Source organism: Pangasianodon hypophthalmus, chromosome 13 (genome assembly GCF_027358585.1).
Source record: "Pangasianodon hypophthalmus isolate fPanHyp1 chromosome 13, fPanHyp1.pri, whole genome shotgun sequence".
Lineage (NCBI taxonomy): Eukaryota > Metazoa > Chordata > Actinopteri > Siluriformes > Pangasiidae > Pangasianodon > Pangasianodon hypophthalmus.
In genome coordinates, this window is record NC_069722.1 from 245,910 (window position 1) to 253,453 (window position 7,544).

General features: G+C 45.8%; 1 long non-coding RNA gene across 1 annotated transcript in view; it reads right to left on the reverse strand.

The window, feature by feature from the left end:
• Window positions 1–1,972: 1,972 nt before the first annotated feature.
• LOC113525022 (uncharacterized) overlaps window positions 1,973–7,544 on the reverse strand; it is a 7,034-nt gene continuing 1,462 nt past the window's right edge. Inside the window, exons 2-3 of the long non-coding RNA XR_004579345.2 lie at window positions 4,916–5,022; window positions 1,973–2,306 (exon numbers count right to left, since the gene is read on the reverse strand). This is a non-coding gene — a long non-coding RNA (uncharacterized LOC113525022). The remainder of the gene's footprint in view (window positions 2,307–4,915; window positions 5,023–7,544) is intronic.

Here is a 7,544-nt window from a genome sequence, read left to right on the forward strand (position 1 = left end):
CGCGCGCCCGCGCGTCCCCGCCCTGCGCGAGCCCTCGTGAACGCGCATCCTCTCCATCACTCCCATCACTGCTCTGTTTAAAAAACCCTTAATCTCTCATCATTATTATTATTATTATTATTATTATTATTATTATTATTATTATATTCCCTCTCTGACTGGGACATAAACATCAACACTGTAGGTATTTTATTACTGTTTTATAATAAAAAGAAATCATCATCCTCGCTTTTTTTCTTTACGCGTAAAATATACAAATGAGTAAATGATCCAATCACAGCGCGCCTCTGATCCTGTTATCCAATCACATGCCTCCTACACGGAGCTCGCGCTGTAACCTGACAATACAGCAGCTATACATACATCAGGCTGTTAAAAGGTCATTATTACTATTGTGTAATAAATAATAATAATAATAATAATAATAATAATAATAATACACTCCTGAGTCATGATGTGCTAATGCTAATGCTAATGCTATAAATCACTCCAGCTGTTATTATATCACTCTGCAGCTTCATCCGCAATATGCAGTTCTGCTCCTGACCACGAGGCGGCAGCACACACACACACACACACACACACACACACACACACACACACACACATTCTCTCTCTCTCTCTCTCTCTCTCTCTCACACACACACACACATTCTCTCTCTCTCTCTCTCCCTCTCACACACACACACACATTCTCTCTCTCTCTCTCTCACACACACAGAGGAACTTTCTGTGCTGAAGGAAGTGTGTGTGGAGTGTAAAGAAGGAAACTAGTCATTTATTGATTTTATCTGAAGGTTCTGAGTGATTCGGCTCCGGCGGATCTTTTTAACACACTGTTTTATAAACTCACCCCACAGCTGCAGTCTTGTAGCACACGTGATATCGTCCTCGTTAAGAGCGTGACGCTGGAAACACACTCCACTGCGCTGCAGGATTATACCTGGAATAGTTCTTATCCACCTGTGAGCTGATGTCCTACAGGAACCCCTGAGTGGCTCCACACGGTTATGATATTAGTGTTATTATTAGTGCTGTAACTGAATAATAACTGTCAGGGTTCGGAAACTAATCTATAATAACATAAAAACTTTCGTAAACAAACAGCGTCTCCTCATAGCTTTGATCCTGAGCTCAGGTTTCTGTCTGTGTGGAGGTTCACGTGTTCTCCGGGTTCTCCGGGTTCTCCGGGTTCCTCCCACAAAAACATTCATTTACCTGCAGTAAGCACTTTATCCTGATCAGGGTGGCAGTGGATCCGGAGTGTGTCCTGGGAATACTGGGCACAAGTCGGGAGAATTTACCCTGCACACACACACAGCCAGTCCACCTACCCATGTGTTTTTCAGAGGAAACTGGAGAACCCGGAGGAAACTGGAGAACCCGGAGGAAACTGGAGAACCCGGGAGGAAACCCACACGGACATTAACCTGAGCTCAGGATCGAACCGTGACCCTGGAGCTGTGAGGAGACAACGACACACACTGCACCAGCGCAGCACCACAAACTTCATATATAACCAAATACTAAATGTGTTAAATACGTACTGTATCAAGAGCAGTGTTCGTGTGACCAGAAGGTGGTGAGTTCAAATCCCACAGCTGTTAAACAGTTACTATTAACCCTTATGAGCTCGAGTCTGTGATCAGATTGGATTCTGTCTGATTTGGAAACAAATTCCAGCCAGATGAATCTGATTTGTTTAAATCTGAGAGCATGGCTGAGAGGCTGATGTGTGATGTGTGAGTTGGAATCCCATCGTTGTGGTTTTTAAACCCTCTCTGAAACAAGTCTGAGTTTTTCAGCAGCACTTTATCCACGTGAAAGCCGCTCAGAGCCGAGCTAACTCACAGGTTCTGCAGAATAACGTTTAGGGTCAGAAATGCTGATGATGTCTGATTAATAACGAGTCATGAATGAACAAATTCAGAAATGTAGAAACTTCTATGAAATTGACAAAAAACAAACGCTGTACTGATGTTTTAAACTTTATTTCATCATTATGGAAGAATCTCAAACAAACAATTTATATTAAAAAGCCACGAGCTCCCTGAACTGTCTCCACATCAGATCACATCAGATCACATCAGATAAGATCAGATAAGATCAGATAAGATCAGATCATCTGGCCTCGAGGGAGACGGAGGGCAGGAACATACCATCTGAACATTACAGAGGGGAGATAAGGGTAAGAGAAGAGGTGTAGCGGGTTTCTGTTGCCAAATCCCACCCGAGACATTGAGTCCAGTGCTGCTGGGAAAGCTGGGAATGCTGGGAATGCTGGGAAAGCTGGGAATGTGGAGGACCTGCAGGAACATGGAGAAACAACAGAGCGAATTTCTTTATTCTACATCAGGATACTGATCATCAGTGCTGATATTTTACACAGCTGGTGTGCAGTTGGGAGAAAAAGTACACACACACACACACACACACACACACGCCACACACCCCGCACACACACACACACGCCACACACACACCACACACACACACCACACACCCCGCAGACACACACACACGCCACACACACACACACGCGCCACACACCCCGCAGACACACACACACACCACACACACACACCCCGCACACACACACACACACGCCACACACACACACGCGCCACACACCCCGCAGACACACACACACACACATGCACGCGCCACACACCCCGCAGACACACATACACGCCACACACCCCGCAGACACACACACACACACATGCACGCGCCACACACCCCGCAGACACACATACACGCCACACACCCCGCAGACACACACACACACACACACACATACGCGCCACACACCCCGCAGACACACACACACACACACACACATGCACGCGCCACACACCCCGCAGACACACATACACGCCACACACACACGCGCGCCACACACACACCCCTCACACATACACACGCCACACACACACACACTGCGCACACACAGTTTAATTCACACAAATATGAACAATGAACAGTCACAATCACTATCTTTAAATCTCACAAACCGGTTTAACATTGTTTTACCTGTCCTCTGTGTGTGTGTGTTACCTGTCCTCTGTGTGTGTGTGTTACCTGTCCTCTGTGTGTTTATGTGTGTGTTTGTGTGTGTGTGTGTGTGTTACCTGTCCTCTGTGTGTGTGTTACCTGTCCTCTGTGTGTTTATGTGTGTGTTTGTGTGTGTGTGTGTGTGTGTGTGTTACCTGTCCTCTGTGTGTGTGTTACTTGTCCTCTGTGTGTGTGTTACCTGTCCTCTGTGTGTTTGTGTGTGTGTGTGTTACCTGTCCTCTGTGTGTGTGTGTTACCTGTCCTCTGTGTGTGTGTGTCACCTGTCCTCTGTGTGTTTATGTGTGTGTTTGTGTGTGTGTGTGTGTGTTACCTGTCCTCTGTGTGTGTGTTACCTGTCCTCTGTGTGTTTATGTGTGTGTTTGTGTGTGTGTGTGTGTGTGTGTGTTACCTGTCCTCTGTGTGTGTGTTACTTGTCCTCTGTGTGTGTGTTACCTGTCCTCTGTGTGTTTGTGTGTGTGTGTGTTACCTGTCCTCTGTGTGTGTGTGTTACCTGTCCTCTGTGTGTGTGTGTTACCTGTCCTCTGTGTGTTTATGTGTGTGTTTGTGTGTGTGTGTGTGTGTGTTACCTGTCCTCTGTGTGTGTGTTACCTGTCCTCTGTGTGTGTGTTACTTGTCCTCTGTGTGTGTGTTACCTGTCCTCTGTGTGTATGTGTGTTACCTGTCCTCTGTGTGTATGTGTGTTACCTGTCCTCTGTGTGTTTGTGTGTGTTTGTGTGTGTGTGTGTTACCTGTCCTCTGTGTGTGTGTGTGTTACCTGTCCTCTGTGTGTATGTGTGTGTATGTGTGTTACCTATCCTCTGTGTGTGTGTGTGTTACCTGTCCTCTGTGTGTTTGTGTGTGTGTGTGTGTGTTACCTGTCCTCTGTGTGTGTGTGTGTGTGTGTTACCTGTCCTCTGTGTGTTTGTGTGTGTGTGTGTGTTACCTGTCCTCTGTGTGTGTGTGTGTGTGTGTGTGTGTGTGTGTTACCTGTCCTCTGTGTGTATGTGTGTGTGTGTGTTACCTGTCCTCTGTGTGTGTGTGTGTGTTACCTGTCCTCTGTGTGTATGTGTGTGTTACCTGTCCTCTGTGTGTGTGCGTTACCTGTCCTCTGTGTGTTTGTGTGTGTGTTACCTGTACTCTGTGTGTGTTACTTGTCCTCTATGTGTGTGTGTTACCTGTACTCTGTGTGTGTGTGTTACCTGTACTCTGTGTGTGTTACCTGTCCTCTGTGTGTGTGTTACCTGTCCTCTGTGTGTATGTTACCTGTCCTCTGTGTGTGTGTTACCTGTACTCTGTGTGTGCGTGTGTGTTACCTGTCCTCTGTGTGTTTGTGTGTGTGTGTGTGTTACCTGTCCTCTGTGTGTATGTGTGTTACCTGTCCTCTGTGTGTGTGTGTTACCTGGCCTCTGTGTGTGTGTTACCTGTCCTCTGTGTGTTTATGTGTGTGTTTGTGTGTGTGTGTTACCTGTCCTCTGTGTGTGTTACCTGTCCTGTGTGTGTTTGTGTGTGTGTGTTACCTTTCCTCTGTGTGTGTGTGTGTGTGTGTGTGTAACCTGTCCTCTGTGTGTGTGTGGTTCCTGTCCTGTGTGTTTATGTGTGTGTGTGTGTGTGTGTGTGTGTGTGTGTTACCTGTCCTCTGTGTGTTTATGTGTGTGTTTGTGTGTGTTTGTGTGTGTGTTACCTGTCCTCTGTGTGTGTGTGTTACCTGTCCTGTGTGTATTTGTGTGTGTGTGTGTGTTACCTGTCCTGTGTGTGTTTGTGTGTGTGTGTGTGTGTGTGGTTCCTGTCCTGTGTGTATTTGTGTGTGTGTGTGTGTGTGTTACCTGTCCTGTGTGTGTGTGTGTGTGTGTGTGTGTGTTACCTGTCCTGTGTGTCGGAGCTTCTCATGATGCTGTAGTGTTGCTCTTTACACAGGCAGCGAACGCCTCCATCAGCTCCTTACACGCTGATTCTCCTTTCTCCTTTATACTGCAAAACACACACACACACACACACACACACACAGTTTATAGCCAGGTATGTGAACAGTGCTCTTAAACAAACAGAAATACTTGTATATTAATTTTCTGATCACATGCTGCGTGACTTCACTGATCATAATGCAGAGTTTAATCATTTATTAAACATTACTGCCAAAATACTAAACAAGAACGTCATAGAGGGAGTGTGTGTGTGTATGTGTGAGAGAGAGAGAGAGAGAGAGAGAGAGATTATTTCAGGCAGACTCACTGTCACACTGCATCAGACTGCTAGAGCGAAAGAGAGAGTGAGATAGACGAAGAGAAAAACAGGTAGAGTGAGACAGATACAGACAGAGAGAGAGACACAGAGAGAGAGAGACAGATAGAATAAGACAGACAGAGAGAGAGAGAGAGAGAATGAGACAGAGAGACAGAGAGAGAGCGAGAGACAGAGAGAGAGACAGATACAGACAGAGAGACAGAGAGAGAGACAGATACAGACAGAGAGACAGAGAGAGAGAGAGAGAGAGAAAGACAGAGAGACACAGACCGAGAGTCAGAGAGAGAGAGAAAGACAGAGAGAGAGAGAGAGGTAGAGTGATAGTAGATTTGAGATTAGATGAGTGTGTAATAATAGTTACAGGACAGTAACAGGTGTAGGCTGATGTACACGTCTGCAGGTGTAGTTATCATGCAGTTACGGTCAGTGAGACGTTAACACACGCGTGTAAAGGAGCCGTGACTCATACACACTAACAGAGAACACAAGGTCAAAGGTCACTACCATCAGAGTGACTTCAGATGCAGTGTAAAGACAGCTTTCTATTTAAACGAACACTTCACACACACGCACACACACAGGTCATGTGACAGCCATATCAATGACTACATAATCGCTTTAACGGACTAAAACCGTGTGGAATGTGATAGTGCGCGACCGCGCCCTTACTGCTGCCAGTGGAAACACTCCAGATCAGAGGAGGTTAAATGCACTGTGATGCTGTGTCCAGAACACACACACCCGCACACACACACACACACACACACACATGCCCACACACACACACACACACACACACACACACCCGCACACACACACAGAAGCGGTTTATATGAGGACAGGCATTCTGTGCTGTATGGGACAATCCGAGTGTGAAATATTCACCATGTCAGCATCAGTGTGTGATCACGCAGAGGCACGAGAGGAAACATCACCTGCTGCAAGATGTGTTTAATGTTAGCCGTGTTTAGTTCATTCACCAACACACACACACACACCAGTAAGGAGACATGATTGTTAAAAGATCAAATATTTGTTTTTTGCAATTACAGTCAGTGCCGAGTCCATCCAACTCACTGACTGACCACATGACCACACTGTCCTCACACTGTGATGCTCTCCAAACATTTCATCCTGTAACAGTGAACAGGTTTAGAGTTTCTCTATTTGAAAAAAAAATGTGGTGCAAAAATGACAGTTTAGAAAAACAAAAAACTCTGGAACAGGAACATTTTCTGTGCAAGACTTGGGTTTTTATAAATGAGGAAATTTACTATATTTTGCCTTAAATATTCAAATAGCAGTTTTGTTTAACAGACACACACACAGAAACAGACAGACACACACACAGAGACACACAGACACACACACAGAAACAGACAGACACACAGACACACAGACATACAGACACACACACAGAAACAGACAGACGCACAGACACACACAGACACACAGACATACAGACACACACACAGAAACACACAGACACACACACAGAAACAGACAGACACACAGACACACAGACATACAGACACACACACAGAAACAGACAGACGCACAGACACACACAGACACACAGACATACAGACACACACACAGAAACACACAGACACACACACAGACACACACAGAAACACACACAGAAACACACAGACACACACACACAGAAACACACAGACACACACACAGACACACAGACACACACAGAAACACACACAGACACACACACACAGACACACACATACACACAGAAACACACAGACACACACAGACACACACACACAGACAGACCCAACAAGTTGAGTCCACGCCTCTCCAAAGAACTCAGCTTTATTATCAGCAAGGCACACACCACCCAACAGTGCATGTGTGTGCATGCGCTTATAAACAGATTTATCACACACATGCACACACGCACACACACACACACACACACACACACAACAAGAAAGGCATCAAGTGTGTGTGAATAAACACATCAGCACATTCTCCCAGCCGATCAAGCATGATGAAACATCGCATTATCCCCAAACCGGTGAAACGCGCCCCGCCCTCCTCACGCTGTCAACTCCAATAAACTGACAGCCATTAAACATTAAAGGAGAAGTTCAGCCAAAACCCACATGTCCACCAAAACCTTTCAACACATACACAGTTTCGCTTCAGTGGTTCTGCACTTGAGAATAATGTAGATAAAAAGTAATCTGAAGTCTGTATCACCCAAAAAGTCAGACCACGCCCACTTCCAT